Source organism: Bos javanicus, chromosome 16 (assembly GCF_032452875.1).
Source record: "Bos javanicus breed banteng chromosome 16, ARS-OSU_banteng_1.0, whole genome shotgun sequence".
Classification (NCBI taxonomy): Eukaryota; Metazoa; Chordata; class Mammalia; order Artiodactyla; family Bovidae; genus Bos; species Bos javanicus.
Window position 1 is genome coordinate 37,275,529 of NC_083883.1, and position 19,625 is coordinate 37,295,153.

The window sequence follows — 19,625 nt, forward strand, 5'->3', positions numbered from 1 at the left end:
TCCTGCCCCCAATCCCTCCCAGCATCAGAGTCTTTTCCAATGAGTCAACTCTTCACATGAGGTGGCCAAAGTACTGGAGTTTCAGCTTTAGCATCATTCCTTCCAAAGAAATCCCAGGACTGATCTCCTTCAGAATGGACTGGTTGAATCTCCTTGCAGTCCAAGGGACTCTCAAGAGTCTTCTCCAACATCACAGTTCAAAGCATCAATTCTTCAGCACTCAGCTATCTTCACAGTCCAACTCTCACATCCACACATGACCACTGGAAAAACCAAAGCCTTGACTAGACAAACTTTTGTTGGCAAAGTAATGTCTCTGCTTTTGAATATGCTATCTATGTTGGTCATAAGTTTCCTTCCAAGAAGTAAGCGTCTTTTAATTTCATGGCTGCAGTCACCATCTGCAGTGATTTTGGAGCCCCCAAAAATAAAGTCTGACACTGTTTCCACTGTTTCCCCATCTATTTCCCATGAAGTGATGGAACCGGATGCCATAATCTTTGTTTTCCGAATGTTGAGCTTTAAGCCAGCTTTTTCATTCTCCACTTTCATCAAGAGGCTTTTTAGTTCCTCTTCACTTTCTGCCATAAGGGTGGTGTCATCTGCATATCTGAGGTTATCGATATTTCTCCTGGCAATCTTGATTCCAGCTTGCACTTCTTCCAGTCCAGCATTTCTCATGATGTACTCTGCATATAAGTTAAATAAGCAAGGTGACAATATACAGCCTTGACGTATTCCTTTTCCTATTTGGAACCAGTCTGTTGTTCCATGTCCAGTTCTAACTGTTGCTTCCTGACCTGCATATAGGTTTCTCAAGAGCCAGGTCAGGTGGTCTGGTATTTCCATCTCTTTCAGAATTTTCCACAGTTTATTGTGATCCACACAGTCAAAGGCTTTGGCATAGTCAATAAAGCAGAAAGAGATGTTTTTCTGGAACTCCCTTGCTTTTTCCATGATCCAGCAGATGTTGGCAATTTGATCTCTGGTTCCTCTGCCTTTTCTAAAACCAGCTTGAACATCAGGAAGTTCACGGTTCACATATTGCTAAAGCCTGGCTTGGAGAATTTTGAGCATTACTTTACTAGTGTGTGAGATGAGTGCAATTGTGTGGTAGTTTGAGCATTCTTTGGCATTGCCTTTCTTTGGGATTGGAATGAAAACTGACATTTTCCAGTCCTGTGGCCACTTGCTGAGTTTTCCAAATTTGCTGGCATATTGAATGCAGCACTTTCACAGCATCATCTTTCAGGATTTGAAAGAGCTAAACTGGAATTCCATCACTTCCACTAGCTTTGTTCATAGTGATGCTTTCTAAGGCCCACTTGACTTCACATTCCAGGATGTCTGGCTCTAGATCAGTGATCACACCATCGTGATTATCCGGGTCCTGAAGATCTTCCTTGTACAATTCTTCTGTGTATTCTTGCCACCTCTTCTTAATATCTTCTGCTTCTGTTAGGTCCATACCATTTCTGTCCTTTATCGAGCCCATCTTTGCATGAAATGTTCCCTTGGTATCTCTAATTTTCTTGAAGAGATCTCTAGTCTTTCCCATTCTGTTGTTTTCTTCTATTTCTTTGCATTGATCGCTGAAGAAGGCTTTCTTTTTTTTTTTTTTTTTCTGCTCTGATTGCTGTGGCCAAAACTTCCAAAACTATGTTGAATAGTAATGGTGAAAGTGGAAGAAGGCTTTCTTATCTCTTCTTGCTATTCTTTGGAACTCTGCATTCAGATGCTTATATCTTTCCTTTTCTCCTTTGCTTTTTGCTTCTCTTCTTTTCACAGCTATTTGTAAGGCGTCTCCAGATAGCCATTTTGCTTTTTGCATTTCTTTCCCATGGGGATGGTCTTGATCCCTGTCTCCTGTACAATGTCACAAACCTCATTCCATAGTTCATCAGGCACTCTATCTATCAGATCTAGGCCCTTAAATCTATTTCTCACTTCCACTGTATAATCATAATGGATTTGATTAGGTCATACCTGAATGATCTAGTGGTTTTCCCCACTTTCTTCAATTTCAGTCTGAATTTGGCAATAAGGAGTTCATGATCTGAGCCACTCTCAGCTCCTGGTCTTGTTTTTGTTGACTGTATAGAGCTTCTCCATCTTTGGCTGCAAAGAATATAATCAATCTGATTTTGGTGTTGACCATCTGGTGATGTCCATGTATAGAGTCTTCTCTTGTGTTGTTGGAAGAGGGTGTTTGTTATGACCAGTGCATTTTCTTGGCAAAACTCTATTAGTCTTTGCCCTGCTTCATTCCGTATTCCAAGGCCAAATTTGCCTGTTACTCCAAGTGTTTCTTGACTTCCTACTTTTGCACTCCAGTCCCCTTTAATGAAAAGAACATCTTTTTTGGGTGTTAGTTCTAAAAGGTCTTGTAGGTCTTCATAGAACCGTTCAACTTCAGCTTCTTCAGCGTTACTGGTTGGGGCATAGACTTGGATTATTGTGATATTGAATGGTTTGCCTTGGAAACGAACAGAGATCATTCTGTCATTTTTGAGATTGCATCCAAGTACTGCATTTCGGACTCTTTTGTTGACCATGATGGCTACTCTATTTCTTCTGAGGGATTCCTGCCCACAGTAGTAGATACAATGGTCAACTGAGTTAAATTCACCCATTCCAGTCCATTTCAGTTTGCTGATTCCTAGAATGTCAACATTCACTCTTGCCATCTCTTGTTTGACCACTTCCAATTTGCCTTGATTCATGGACCTGACATTCCAGGTTCCTATGCAATATTGCTCTTTACAGCATTGGACCTTGCTTCTATCACCAGTCACATCCACAGCTGGGTATTCTTTTTGCTTTGGCTCCATCCCTTCATTCTTTCTGGAGTTATTTCTCCACCGATCTCCAGTAGCATATTGGGCACCTACCGACCTGGGGAGTTCCTCTTTCAGTATCTTATCATTTTGCTTTTTCATACTGTTCATGGGGTTCTCAAGGCAAGAATACTGAAGTGGTTTGCCATTCCCTTCTCCAGTGGACCACATTCTGTCAGTAGTAGGTTATCTACTTTACAGGAATTTTCAAATAGTTAAACTGAGATAATCTAATCCTAGAAAAAGGGTTTGGATCATAGATGCTCAATGGGTGTTCGTTTCCTTTGTCTACTTCATCACTCCCCATCATAGAGGTAGACCACCTTACCTGACAGCCACTTACATTAATGCTTAATCGACCAACCAGGATTCATTGAGGACCTAATTTATTCATAGCATTCTGGGAGATCCTAGAATGGGATATGCCACCATACCTTCTTCAAAAAGACACCAATAGGGTTAGGGAATCTATGTGAACATAGGATTAAATAATAATAACAGAAGATATGAGTGTATCACTGCTGAAGTCATAAAGTGGAAGTGTGGTAGTCACTCAGTCATGTCTGACTTTTTGTGATCCCATGGACTGTAGCCTGCCAGGCTCTGTCCATGGAATTCTCCAGGCAAGAATACTGGAGTGGGTTGCCATTTCCTTTTCCTGGAAAAGGGAATAAAACTCACCCTGATTAATTGCCCTGTGACTGGTACTGCCATTCAGGAAGTAGAGTTCTGCAGACTTGAAATGAAATGGGATGATTTCACAGAGGGAAAGGATTTGAGCAGGCTTTGGAAAAGAAGGGTTGGATTTAGACAACCTGTGAAGAGAGAGAGCTGCAGTTTATTCTGAGCAAACCCTTGAGATTCTTCCCCCAGCGACCTTCAAAAGACCTTGTTTTCTCTCAGGGAAGTGCTCAGCTCAAGGCAGGCTAAGTCAGCCAGAAGAACACCACCAGTAAACACTGCTGTCTCCCACCTCCTCCTCTCTGACAGCCTACCTCTTTGCCAGGCTTTCTCTCCTCCTTCCCGTATCTCAACATGATACAAAACAGCCTTTCTTTTTTAACTGAGATTATTTAGAAGCAGTGCCCCATAATTACAGTAATCTTATCTCCTTTGAATTCACCAGAATTATTCCTTTTCTTTATATCAGCACCATGGCTACATGACAGGCATTATTGGTAAGCTTTGTGTAATGGTGCAATGTTGTTTTTTTAAAGTGACATCTGCTCAAATAGACTAATGTTCTAATCGGCCTGACTCATTTGGTGGGAGCACGTCCAACAGACCAATGTGAATGGGTGGGGGTGGAGGATGCAGGAAGCAGGAAGCATTTAGAAGGATATTTCTTCAGTTTTTTAAATCAAGATTATGACTATTTCATTTCGTACAGAAGAGCAGTGGATATTCATTGTAGCAGTGGTCATGTCTAGTAATCAAACGGATCATGTCTCAGGATGGGTGAAGATGGTCATGCTTCTCATTTTGATTACCCTGATGATTCTCAGCCACACTTTCTTGTCCCCCACGACCTGGAGTTTCATCAGTTCATTTCCTTTCCTACTGTGCTCTCCTCAAATGAACCTCTTTGAGAGTCTGTTGGTGTATCTTTCTGCTTTCAAAATCTGGGATTTCCTATGTCTGGTGGTCTTCCTCTCTTTGGAATCCTTCTTCCAAGGGCACTCAGCAGCATGTGGTCTCTGTCCACTTACTTATTACTCAGTCCATTTGCTGAGGGATCCTGTGTGCTAGGCCTCAGGGACACAAGGGTGGGTAAGTCAGAACTCTGTCCCCAGAGAGCTCATGGTTTTGTCGAGCCATGACCAATGGGAGCTCCAGGATACCAAAAGACTGAAGCCAAAAGCAGAGCATCAGAGAGGGGGTGACATTGAGTAGGAGGCAAAATGTTCATCTCTGCTTACAAACTTCCAACATCTCTCTGTAACTGTTTCATAACATCCTCACTTTCCTGCCTGGGTTTCTAGGTCCTGCATAATCTACTCCCACCAGATATACCCACCCCATCTCTCTCCCTACCATCACAAATCATCTGCTCCTGATGGATTAGTCTGAAAAAAAAAATTGTACACTCTCTTATTTGTAACTCTGGGTCTTCGCTCACATTTTCTGTCTAAAATAAACTCTCTACCGTCACCTCTACTAATAACATCAGCAACAATTCTCAAATCCATGTCACCATCAGAGATCAACTCACTTCCCAATTCTTTGTGAAACTTCTTCCAACAACACCAAGCATTTTATGGCTTTTTCTTAACTCACATAGTACTTAAGATATAAGTACAATTTTGATAACATGTGTAAAAATAATAGCTAAAAAATTACAATGCACAATGCAAATATGAAATATTGCTGTTATCTTTAACTGGTAGTAGAGCTTTTTATGCCTTCACCAACAGTAGCTGTATTTCTTTACACAAGTTGGTTCTTTAGCTGTAATATAAAAAAAAAAAAAAAAACCTATCTTGACATAATAGGTTTGTTGTAAAGATTAATTAGTTATGTTGACATGCTATAAGATGTCTGACTTGTGGTAGGCAGTTCTTGATGGAATGATGATAGTAGTAAGCATGTTGATTTTTTCTCAGACAGGATTAGTGTTTTTCCTTGTTCCTTTATTTTTCAGAAGGCTAGGATTGATGTGCATTTGAGGATGGGAGAAGCAGAAAATTTGTATTATGAAAGAAAGGTTATTGTAAGGATAAAATTAAACATCCTTCAGAGCTTTGCATCTTTCATTTCAAAATTCAGAGAAGAATTAAAATATTGTAATGGTGATGACTCCCCATTTCCCATGTCACCACTTCTGGCAAGGATTCAATGGTTTGACCCTGACACTCCCTTAGAGACTAAGGGATCATTGTTCTCTAGTGGACAATGTTTATTAGAATTGAAGGCATGCACCAGCTGAGGGAAGTAGAGATAAAGGAAGGGGCAGGGTGGCAGCTGCCCTTTCTGGAAGGTAGTGACTTTCTGACCTTTAGAATTCAAAGGTTCTCCAGTACAGTGCCTGGATGCCGAGCCATCAGCACAGAACAGTGTTTGTAAACTGGAGTGATTGCACCCACAGTCCCTCACCTCCACTCCACTAAGACACGTTTCACAATATCTGGAGACATTTTTGGTCATCATAACTGACAAGGATGGGCATTCTATGGCATCTAGTGGATAGAGGCCAGGCAAGTAGCTAAACATCCTAAAATAACTAGACAGCATCCCAATAAGCCATAATTCCCAAAGATACAGGCACCTCATTATTCACTGCCACCCTATTTACAAGACATGAAAGCAGCCTAAATGCTCGTCAACAAAGGATAAAGAAGATGTGGTACATATATACAATGGAATATTACTCAGTCATAAAAGAAGAATGAAATTGTGCCGTTTGCAGAGATGTGGATGGACATAGAGACTGTCACACAGAGTAAGTAAGTTAGAAAGAGAAAAATAAATACCGACTATTAATGCATATTTGTGGAATCTAGAAAAATGGTACAGATGAACCTATTTGCAAAGCAGAGAGAGAGACACAGATGTAGAGAACAAATGTAAGGACACTTGGGGGGAAGAAAGAGGTGGGATGAATTAGGAGACTGGTACTGACATATACACACTGCTGCTGCTGCTGCATCGCTTCAGTCGTGTCCGACTCTGTGCGACCCCATAGATACAGAGAGAAGCACACTCCACAGACAGTGTGAGCCATTGCAAAGGGCGAATGTGGCTGTGAAATGTAGCGTGGTGGCTAGTTTTTATAGGCTGGGCAATTTCATATGTTAATGAGTTGGAGGATTATCCCAACTATTTTGGGGAAGGGACAGAGATTTCCAGGATTTGGGCCACCGCCTACTCCTTGGTCTTTTAACAGTGCCTTGGCACTGACTCGATGGACATGAGTCTCAGTGGGCTCCGGGAGTTGGTGATGGACAGGGAGGCCTGGCATGCTGCAGTTCATGGGATCACAAAGAGTCGGACACGACTGAGCAACTGATCTGATCTGATCTGATCTGGAACTGTCATGGCATCTCTGGGTCTGTCATTTCACTTGCTGATTGAGGATCAAGGTCTAGTCTTGCCTGCCATCTTGGTCCCATTTACTTCCAATTGGTCTGTGTTGTGTCCTTCGGCTATGTCATTCTTTTAAAAATTATGCCCTGCCCCTTTCCCTCCTGTTACAATAGTACCATGGCAACATCATGGTTTAGGGACATCTTTTGGGCATGTGAAAATTTATGGAGCCTCTCAAATCAACTTGCCTGAGCAGATATTTGTTTCATCCCTATCTTCAAAAGTTTCAGTCATTAATAACAGTATCAGTAGAGAAAGGAGAAAAAAAAAAAAAATGACAAGGATTCCCTGGTGGCTCAGTGGCAAAGAATGTGCCTCACCAATGCAGGAGACAAAGATTCAAATCCTGATCTGGGAAGATCCCACATGCGTTGGAGCAACTAAACCCATGCACCACAACTATTGAGCCTATGAGCTAGAGCCCAGGAGCCACAACCATTGAAGTCTGCGAGTCATAGAGCCTGTGCTCCGCAACAAGAGAAGCCACTCCAATGAGAAGCCTGTGTGCCACAACAAGGGAAGTAGTCCTTTTTGCTGCAACTAGAGAAAAGTCCACACAGCAACAAAGACCCGGAACAGCCAAAAATTAATCAGTTAATTGATTTTTAAAAATACAAAATGACAAAAGGAATAGTGTTTCTCCAATTTTAGGATGGCAATGAAACCACCTGGAGCACTTGTTAAAACAGATTCCTGGACCCTAGACTCAGAGATTCTGATTCAGTATATCTGGGGTGAGGCCTGTGATTCTGCATTTCTAACATGCTCCCAGGTAATGCTGATGCTGCTGGTCCAGCCACTACACTTCCAGTACCATTACTGTAGAATATAATGTCCAAAGGATAGAGAAATTTGATGAAAACTGTCCAGTTGTCTTATACAAAGATGTGGAGGCTTTTAAAAATTACAGGGTTAAACATGTAAGAAGGTTAGTCACATTCCTGCAGTAGAAGGATCCAATAGGAAAAAAAAACAGAAATTGAGTGGCTTGAATAAAAGATCTATATGACTAGTTTAATGGGGGATTCTTGAGCTTGCAAAGATCTTACAAAGATCTGGGAGTGCTGGGGAGAATGGCTGCCAGTCTGCAGTCAGCTTATCCACCAGCCAGCTCAGCTAAACAAACGGAGAGGCACTCTTACAATTTTGCAACTGCCTTGGTCCCTGCTGAGGAGCATGCCCCGGTTGGGGGTGGGGTGAGACTTGGGGACACTTTAGACCCCCTTCCAATCCATCACAAACAGATAATATAATATAAGCTAAAAAAAAAAAAAAAGAGAGAGAGAGAGAGGGAATGGTCTCACATTTGAGCACAGTTTCGATGCAAGTCTCCTAGCCAACCCTTCTCCAACTACGTTACTATCCGGAGTACTTCCTACACAGAAATACTGATGCTCCACTGCCTAGGAGCGTGGGTTAAAATCTCCTCTCTTCCCAAACCCCCACCCCCCACAATAATCTAATCCACTTCTGTGAAGTATGTGTGAGATTTCACACAGACAGCAGGGCAGAATAAGTGATCTGGAAATAAATTATTGGCTGTCTAAACATAGACACTGAATTTAGATATTGACAGAGCTGAACACAAAACTTCCTTCCTCCTCCTTTCTTTTCCTAGTTCTTCTCCTTCCTCCTTTATTTTTCATTCTCTGCGCATTTCCAACTCCCACCCTCCATCTCCACCCCTTTCAACAATCAGTGGGCTTTTTTGCAGGCTTTAAGTTCATCCTGAGCACATCCCTCTCTTCTGGACTAAATTGGCAGAACTCAAAGATGCGGACAGCACTTTCCTTTCATAACTGGGTCTCTGCTGGGCCTTTTCTCTTAATTAACCTGATTGGCCTGTAAGGATCGGGTCATCTGTGCCCAAGGGGCCCCTTCACACAGTCTCTGGGTCTGAGTGACCCAATCAGAGGATTCGGACCAGGGACTGGCTTCCTGGCCTGCTTTATCTGTAAGCCAGCTTCCTGGAATCTTTCTACCTGTTCCAAGATTGAGACTGCACAGTGACAAGCTTGCACATCATGCGTAAAGATGGATCGTTCCTCCTCAATTGTCCCAGAGTAAAACTTTCTAAAGTGTTTATTTTGAGAGTTTTCAGGCCTTATCTCCACTTCTTCAAAAAACAAAACCCATCACAGAAAATCTTATCTCTAACTTAGAATCTGGGAATTCTGAGGTCAGTTTTCTAAAATTTCTCTCTTTCTTGTCATACGATCTATCTGCCAAACATACTGTCATACTTCTGGGCCCAGAGCTCTAGAATCATCTGGAGATGTCCCTGGGATTGCTGAGGCAGTTGGGTGGCTCTTCCTCTCTCTCTCTCTCTCACTCCACCTCAGTCCCCAGTCTCTTCTCCACGTGGCCTCTCCACATGTGCTCTCCACATGGGCTCTGCAGCAGAAAAGCCAGGCTTCTTACACGATGGTGAATGATTTCCAAAAGTGAGCGTTCCAAGAGAGAAAAAGCAGAGGCTTCAAGTCCTTTTGGGCTTACCAGGTGATCAGCTAGTAAAGAATCCGCCTGCAATGCAGGAGACCTGGGTTCGATCCCTGGGTTGGGAAGATTCCCTGGAGAAAGGTATGGTTACCCACTCCAGTATTCCATCCTGAAGAATTCCATGGGCTGTATAGTCCATGGAGTCACAAAGAGTTGGACACAACTGAGCGACTGTCACGTTCAAGTCCTCTTAATGATCAGGCCTAGAACTGGAGCAGAGTCACTTCTGCCTCCTCCTCTTGGTTAAGAGGCAGCCAGCCCAGATTCCATGTGGGAGGGGGTTACACAAGAGCATCCAGTGTCAGGAGGTATGGGTAACTGGGGGACCCTCCTTTGAGACTAGCTATCATAGCTGGAGATACCACGATGCTAAAATCTCCAACTCTGATGAAGACTGTGAATGGTCATTGATGTCTGTGCTCTCTTCATCTTCCTTGGGCACACTGCAAGACTCAACTTTCCAGCCTCCTTTGAAATTAGGTGTGGCTCCATCAACGAGCTTGTTGCAATAGAATACATGTGGAAGTGCTTATTTCCAGGCCTGGGCTACCTGAATGTCCCATTAGGTTTAGGATCCATTAATGGTTCCTGCCTGTACCAATCTTGACTAGGAAGATTGCAAAATGATGGATTTCCAACTCCAAAGTTTCCTCCAGACAGAGCTCAGCCTTTCTGTAGGCAAGAACCCTCCCTTCTCATCCACTGATTTATTTGTTTACCTACCTATTGATTATCATATGATTTTCTTATTGTCTTTAATTATTTTAATGTTTAAATTATCCCAGATTTGGTCAATGAGAGCCCCTTCAAGTAGGATCCTGTGTCTTTTGTGTGTGTTTTAGCTTCCTTAATTTCTAACATAACAAAATATCTCATTTTCTATCTACCCTATCCTAGCCCTGGGATTTGCCATTTCTCTGAGGAGACTTGATTCCTTTTATTGGGAAATAGTGTTAAGAAACCAAGATGAACTAATTACTATGAGTGTTGTCAGGGGTGATTTTGCTTCTAGATCCTTGCTGTGGATAAAGCTATAAAATATATGAATAATTATATACACACACATACAAACATGTACACAAATGCATATACAGTATATTTATGCATACATAAACATAGTTTAGAAATAATGAGTTCACACAGACAATATTAAATGCAGTCCATCCCAAAAGATTTTTTCTTACCTGTTCCCATTCCATACATGTGCCTTCTCCATAGTGAGATATCTGTACCCCAACAAAATATATATATTTACTCATTTCCTTAATCCTAGAATACATCTGAAGTAGATTCTGAATTTCTTCAAAATACTCTCAGGTTCATATATTTCAGTTTGCTCTCAATGGTTGGGTTTTTTCCCTTCTCATTTCTGCTGATTTAACTAATGTATATTTTATACACAGTCTGCCCCCTGTATCTACAGTTTCCACATTCATGGATTCAAACAACCACAGATTGAAAACCCAAAAAAAACACCACAAAGTTCCAAAAAGCAAAACTTGGATTTGCCACATGCTGGCAACTATTAACACAGCATTTACATTGTATTTATAACTATTTCTATAGCTTTACATTGTTTTAGGTATCATTAAGTAATCTGATGTTGTTCAGTGGCTAAGTTGTGTCTGACTCTTTGAGACCTCATGGACTGCAGCTCGCCAGGCTTCCCTTGACTTTCACTACCTCCTGGCATTTGTTCAGATTCATGTCTATTGAGCTCCTTATCTAGAGACAATTTAAATTCCACAGAAGGATGTACACAGGTTGTATGAAAATACTACACTATTTTATATAAAGCACTTGAGCATCCATGGATTTTGATATCTGCAGCATGGCCCTGGAGCCAATCTGCTGTGGATACTAAGGGACAATTGTATATATTTTAAATATGCAGTACATAAACATGCTTCCAAAAGGCAAAAATAAACAGAAAGGTATTTTTATTCTCTAAGAATAATTTGTGTGCAACTCCCTTCCATATCCTTTCTACCTCATTTCCCTTCCAACATCCCTTGCAGGTAGCCAGCTTTATTGTTTTCTGGCTTATTCTTCTCATGTTTCTTCTTGTAAAAATAAACAACTATGTGCATAAATTTTTTTTTAATTTCCTCATCTTTTTTACACAAAGGGCAATATACTATATTTATGTGCTCTTCTGTACTTTACCTTTCTGTCACTTAACACTGTCTCCTGGTAATCACTGCTCAATACTTTCACAGAGACTTTTCTTATGTCACTATTTTTAAACAACCATGTAGCATTCTATTTTGGGAATGTACAATTGTTTATTCAATTTCCTATTCTTGGACATTTAGGTAGTTCCAAAAGTACAGTATAAACAATGCTGCAATAAATAACCTTTAACACAAATAACAATATATTTTATTGTTAGAAGTATATCCTCAAGGTAGAGATCCTAGGGTCAAAGGATAAACATCAACATTTACAATTCACATCTGTTTTGTAACGTTTTACATTTTCATCAGCAATGTATGAAAACGTCTCTTTCTCCAGCCTCACTAATATAATTTGTAAAGCTAATGAACTTTTGCCACTTTTGATGGATAGAAAATAGCATCTCATCTATAGACAGTGTGTAATTTTTCTCAGAGTGAAAAGACACAACTCACAAAAGAAACAGGAATACCATCTAAGTGAACTAGAACTCACAAGGAGACTATTACAATTCTTAACTAAAAGATGTTGACTTAGGCTGGGGTGTGAATTTAGAACTGGCCATATCTGAGCCATACTTCTTTGAAAGCTCAGACCTATACATAGCATAATTTGCCCATTGGCAAGCCCATCCATGTGCCTCAAATGGGGTTGTTTCTTTCTACAACTACACTCTCAAATTTCTAATGATGTTTTCATTTAATTCTTTAAAATCTATAATCAGTTCAGTTTAGTCGCTCAGTCGTGTCCAGCTCTTTGTGACCCCACGGACTGCAGCAAACCAGGCCTCCCTGTCCTTCACCAGCTCCTGGATCTTGCTCAAACTCATGTCCATTGAGTCGACAATGCCTATAATATTTTAACCTTATTGCCTGATTGATATGGAAAAGTTTAATATTCCATAGAGATTGATTTATTACCCAATTGATTCAATTGTGCATCGGCCACTTGACTCCATAGAATTCTTTCTAAATATTGCTCCTCTCTGGAAGGACCACATTTTGCATAGATAGTTAAGTGTCATTGTATTCTGCATCTATTTCCTACATATTTCTAGCTCTACAGTCATAGCTTCCAATATCATTATATGATGTATAACACTTCAGTCCGCCTTTCAAGTCTTCTCCCCCACTTTTCTCACAGAGCTGATACTCTGTGTCAGGGGTTTTCAGTTGCTTTTATGGTATAAAACTGTTTCAAATGAAATTCACTATATATGAAAGATGTGTCCATGGGATAGACCAGAAAGTGTTCATTTGTTGCATTGAAGATTTCAAAAGGATATTCCTTTATTTTGAACCCTCCCAATATTCATAAAGCTGAATGTGAATTGCCAGATAAATAGAACAATGGAGCTCTAATGATGAATATGAAAGTTTGAATTCAGGGGTTATGAATGACATTTGTATTTTTATATCAGCCTCAGTATAATTTTGTTTTTAACAGCATCCCTTGCAATCTTAGGCTATGCTTCAATTACATGGATCCAAAAGCTCTAAAGAGGAGTAATATCTAATAATAGTAAGCAACTGCAATGGCACACAAGCACGGCTGAGAGGAGCTACCCACGTCCAAGGTCGGGGACAGCGGCCGGGAGGAGCTACCCCCACCTGAGGCCTGGGGGGCGGCCGAGAAGAGCAACCCCATGTCCAAGGAGTGGTGGCTGAGTGGCACAGGAGGGCATACAGGAGCTACTCCACATTCAAGGTCAGGACCGTGCTGGGGAGATACCCCTCCTCCAAGGTAAGGAGCAGCGGCTGCGCTTTGCTGGAGCAGCTGTGAAGAGATACCCCACGTCCAAGGTAAAAGAAACCCAAGTAAGGCAGTAGGTGTGGCAAGAGGGCATTAGAGGGCAGACACACTGAAACCATATTCACAGAAAACTAGTCAATTTAATCACACTAGGACCACAGCCTTGTCTAACTCAATGAATCTAAGCCATGCCCTATAAGGCCATCCAAAATGGGCAGGTCATGGTGGAGAGGTCTGACAGAATGTGGTCCACTGGAGAAGGGAATGGCAAACCACTTCAGTATTCTTGCCTTGAGAACCCCATGAACAGTATTAAAAGGCAAAATGATAAGATACTGAAAGAGGAACTCCCCAGGTCAGTAGGTGCCCAATATGCTACTGGAGATCAGTGGAGAAATAACTCCAGAAAGAATGAACGGATGGAGCCAAAGGAAAACAATACCCAGTTGTGGATGTGACTGGTGATAGAAGCAAGGTCCGATGCTGTGAAGAGCAATATTGCATAGGAATCTGGAATGTTAGGTGAGTGAACGTTGACATTCTAGAAATCAGTGAACTAAAATGGACTGGAATGGGTGAATTTAACTCAGATGACCATTGTATCTACTACTGCGAGCAGGAATCCCTTAAAAGAAATGGAGTAGCCATCATGGTCAACAAAAGAGTCCGAAATGCAGTACTTGGATGCAATCTCAAAAATGACAGAATGATCTCTGTTTGTTTCCAAGGCAACCATTCAATATCACAGTAGTCCAAGTCTATGCCCCAACCAGTAACGCTGATGAAGCTGAAGTTGAATGGTTCTATGAAGACCTACAAGACCTTTTAGAACTAACACCCCAAAAAGATGTCCTTTTCATTATAGGGGACTGGAATGCAAAAGTAGGAAGTCAAGAAACATCTGGAGTAACAGGCAAATTTAGCCTTGGAATACGGAATGAAGCAGAGCAAAGACTAATAGAGTTTTGCCAAGAAAATGCACTGGTCATAGCAAGCACCCTCTTCCAACAACACAAGAGAAGACTCTACACATGGACATCACCAGATGGTCAACACCGAAATCAGACTAATTATATTCTTTGCAGCCAAAGATGGAGAAGCTCTATACAGTCAGCAAAAACAAGACTGGGAGCTGACTGTGGCTCAGATCATGAGCTCTTTATTGCCAAATTCAGACTTAAATTGAGAAAGTAGGGAAAACCACTAGACCACTCAGGTATGACCTAAATCAAATCCCTTATGATTATACAGTAGAAGTGAGAAATAGATTTAAGGGCCTAGATCTGATAGATAGAGTGCCTGATGAACTATGGACTGAGGTTCATGACATTGTACAGGAGACAGGGATCAAGACCATCCCCATGGAAAAGAAATGCAAAAAAGCAAAATGGCTGTCTGGGGAGGCCTTACAAATAGCTGTGAAAAGAAGAGAAGCGAAAAGCAAAGGAGAAAGGAAAGATATAAACATCTGAATGCAGAGTTCCAAAGAATAGCAAGAAGAGATAAGAAAGCCTTCCTCAGTGATCAATGCAAAGAAATCGAAGAAAACAACAGGATGGGGAAGACTAGAGGTCTCTTCAAGAAAATTAGAGATACCAAGATAACATTTCATGCAAAGATGGGCTCGATAAAGGACAGAAATGGTATGGACCTAACAGAAGCAGAAGATATTAAGAAGAGGTGGCAAGAATACACAGAAGAACTGTACAAAAAAGATCTTCATGACCAAGATAATCACGATGATGTGATCACTGACCTAGAGCCAGACATCCTGGAATGTGAAGTCAAGTGGGCTTTAGAGAGCATCACTACGAACAAAGCTAGTGGAGGTGATGGAATTCCAGTTTAGCTATTTCAAATCCTGAAAGGTGATGCTGTGAAAGTGCTGCACGCAATATGCCAGCAAATTTGGAAAACTCAGCAGTGGCCACAGGACTGGAAAAGGTCAGTTTTCATTCCAATCCCAAAGAAAGGCAATGCCAAAGAATGCTCAAATTACCACACAATTGCACTCATGTCACATGCTAGTAAGTAATGCTCAAAATTCTCCAAGCCAGGCTTCAGCAATACGTGAACCGTGAACTTCCTGATGTTCAAGCTGGTTTTAGAAAAGGCAGAGGAACAAGAGATCAAATGCCATCATCTGCTGGATCATGGAAAAAGCAAGAGAGTTCCAGAAAAACATCTATTTTTGCTTTATTGACTATGCCAAAGCCTTTGACTGTGTGGATCACAATGAACTGTGGAAAATTCTGAAAGAGATGGGAATACCAGACCACCTGGCCTGCCTCTTGGGAAACTTATATGCAGGTCAGGAAGCAACAGTTAGAACTTAACATGGAACAACAGACTGGTTCCAAATAGGAAAAAGAGTACGTCAAGGCTGTATATTGTCACCCTGTTTATTTAACTTATATGCAGAGCACATCATGAGAAATGCTGGGCTGGAAGAAACACAAGCTGGAATCAAGATTGCTGGGAGAAATATCAATAACCTCAGATATGCAGATGACACCACCCTTATGGCAGAAAGTGAAGAGGAACTAAAAAGCCTCTTGATGAAGGTGAAAGAGGAGAGTGAAAAAGTTGGCTTAAAGCTTAACATTCAGAAAACTAAGATCATGGCATCTGATCCCATCACTTCGTGAGAAATAGCTGGGGAAACAGTGGAAGCAGTATCAGACTTCATTTTTTTGGGCTCCAAAAGCACTGCGGATGTTGACTGCAGCAATGAAATTAAAAGACGCTTACTCCTTGGAAATAAAGTTATGACCAACCTAGAAAGCATATTCAAAAGCAGAGACATTACTTTGCCAACAAAGGTCCGTCTAGTCAAGGCTATGATTTTTCCATTAGTCATGTGTGGACGTGAGAGTTGGACTGTGAAGAACACTGAGCACCAAAGAATTGATGCTTGTGAAATGTGGTGTTGGAGAAGACTCTTGAGAGTCCCTTGGACTGCAAGGAAATCCAACCAGTCCATTCTGAAGGGGATCAGCCCTGGGTGTTCTTTGGAGGGAATGATGCTAAAGCTGAACCTCCAGTACTTTGGCCACCTCATGGGAAGAGTTGACCCATTGTGAAAAGCCTCTGATGCTGGGAGGGATTGGGGGCAGGAGGAAAATGGGACGACAGAGGATGAGATGGCTGGATGGCATACCGACTCGATGGATGTGAGTTTGAGTGAGCTCCATGAGTTGGTGATGGACAGGGAGGCCTGGCGTGCTGCAATTCATGGGGTCACAAAGAGTCACACACGACTGAGCAACTGAACTGAACTGATAACTGAACTGAACTTCTTATCATGAATATAAAAGTCAAACAAGTCCAGCATAAAATATTGAATAAAAGCATAAATTATAACATTTGATTCCAGTGCAATATGCTGCTTATTAGCTTGTTATTAAACCATTGGTTATGTTTCTTTGACAAGACTATGTGGCATATATGGATATGCCTGAACCTTCCCTGTCATTGAATAGAGCACTCAGACACTGCAGCAAGTAGCTCATGTGGGCAGACACCAACTGGTCTGAGTTACAAAAATTTACAAATGATGTAAAGATATAGCCAGCAAGATCACAGAGTTATTGAGGAAAGGAACACTTACTTTCATATTCTCATAGAACTTAGCATGGTAAATCTACTTGCTGTTTTTGCATTACCCTGGAATTTTTTTCTAGTATCTGTGATTAGTATCCACAAAAGATTTCAAGTTTCTTGCCTGCAGAAACTCCGTGTGCATATGCCTGTGTGTGAGTGTACATGTATGTGTTATCTCTGCCGCTCTTGCTTTGTACTATGGCTCACCTTCCTCTACCAGCATGCTGAGCCAATAGGATTATGGTGAGGCTACTAGGATGGAATATTCTCTTAGGATTCTCTTCTTTCTCATCTTTCTCAACAAGATTCATGGTCCCAACCTTTCTGCAGAAGTTCTGCTTCTCCAATCTGGTCAAGTGCTCAGCTAATCTTTAATGAAAAGGGTAGGATTCCTGTGATGTACATTACATAAAGATAAGACAAAGAAATTAAGTAAATGATAGTGGACATTTTATTTAACTTTATCTGGAGCATTTGGGTAACTTATTCCAAAAGACTGTTTTAATGACTAAATATGTTATTATATATAACTTTATATCAGTTCAGTTCAGTTCAGTCGCTCAGTCGTGTCCAACTCTTTGCAACCCCATGAATCGCAGCACGCCAGGCCTCCCTGTCCATCACCAACTCCCGGAGTTCACTCAGACTCACGTCCATCGAGTCGGTGATGCCATCCAGCCAACTCATCCTCTGTTGTCCCCTTCTCCTCCTGCCCCCAATCCCTCCCAGCATCAGAGTCTTTTCCAATGAGTCAACTCTTCCCATGAGGTGGCCAAAGTACTGGAGTTTCAGCTTTAACATCATTCCTTCCAAAGAAATCCCAGGGCTGATCTCCTTCAGAATGGACTGGTTGGATCTCCTTGTAGTCCAAGGGACTCTCAAGAGTCTTCTCTAACACCACAGTTCAAAAGCATCAATTCTTTGGCGCTCAGCCTTCTTCACAGTCCAACTCTTACATCTATACATGACCATAGGAAAAACCATAGCCTTGACTAGACGGACCTTTGTTGGCAAAGTAATGTCTCTGCTTTTGAATATGCCATTTTATTTAACTTTATCTGGAGCATTTGGTAACTTATTCCAAAAGACTGTTTTAATGACTAAATATGTTATTATATATAACTTTACATATTTATGTATAAATACTTAGAATAGTGCCTGGCAAGTAGAAAGTCCAGAATATGTTAGGTATTATTAATGTGTATTGAATGCCTACTATGTGACCAGTGCTTTACTGGGTCCTTCAATACATGGTCTCATTTACCTAAAGTGTATCCTACCCACCAGGACTCAGATTCTCACAAGTGCACAATACTGAAACTAATACTTGCTTAATTAAGATTTACTGAACATACAAGTGAATTGAATGAAGAATGCAACTGTTACTTGTAGATCTTCTCTCATTCTCTTTGCTTTCTACACCTTAGATCTGGATGGTATGAAAGGACAGGTCAAGGCTTATTTTTGCTTCTTTGAGTGCAAGGTTTTGGAGGTTCTGACCATGTGCTTTGTCTCATGGTCAACATTCAACCATTCACGGTGGTGCTTGTTTCACTTCCAATACAGCACCCACGCCTTGCATATGCTGTTTACTCTCCTAGAAGCAGCCTGAAACACTAAAGCAGATGCTCTGTGTATGGCTTCACCTAACTGTGCCAGAGTTTCAGCTTTCAGATTGGAAATAAAATAAAAGTGTGTGCAAGGTTGGCAGGTGGGAGTGAGGCAGAGATGGGGAAGGAGAAAGAGGCAGGGAGAAGGGAGAATTCTGGGCTAGTTCTGAAGAGACAGGGCTTTATAAGAACTCACCAACATAAAGAATTGAACAGAAGGTAGCCAAAACTAGGCTGCCTGCAAATGCCAAATAATAAGAATCCTTTATCAGGAACACTAGGAACCCTTTCAGGAGAGAAGCATAAAGAATTCCAGGAAGCACATTTTCAAAGCCTGTTTCCTAGGCAGCCGAAGCCACCCACCTTCCCTCGAACAAATGGAGCCAAATTCAGTTCTCAAATGTGCCATTTGCCTTGCCTTTCAAAACACTCCTGAGAGTTCATCTGGTATCTTTTGCTTTCTGAAAGCAGCCTGTAAGAGAAGGGTTTGATACAGCTATCTGGTCATTGGAAACCTTGTAATTCCAAGTCTTGTTTCCCAAATGCCCCACCTCAGCCTTTGACCGCCTCTGTAGCAGTCTCTAGCTGAGCTGTCACTCCAGAGAATGTGAAATAGAGCATCACAGCTGATTTCTCTTGCAGTTCTTTGAAGTTCTTGGGAAGGAATTGAGCCAATCATCTATCTCTGGTTTCTGGGGCCCTATGTGTACCTTTAAAACTGGCTTTAGATGGAATATGAAATCAGGAGACAGATTTGGGGGAGGGAAGAGAGTCTGCTTAAATAAATTACAGTATGTCAATGTGACAAAATAACCCATTAAGAAGCATGTTGTATGACAGTAACTTAATTATATGGGGAAAAGTTCAAGGATAAATTATTAAATGGGAAACAATCAAATTTCAGAATAGATCATTCCAGTAAAGTAAAAATGCATGTACCTAGAAGGAAAAGTACTGAAATATTAACCGTGGCGGCATCTGGATAATAGAATTGTGAGAAACTTTTAATTCCTTCTTTGGTTTTCTTTGCTTTCAAATTTTCTATGGTGAACACATTAAATTTTAA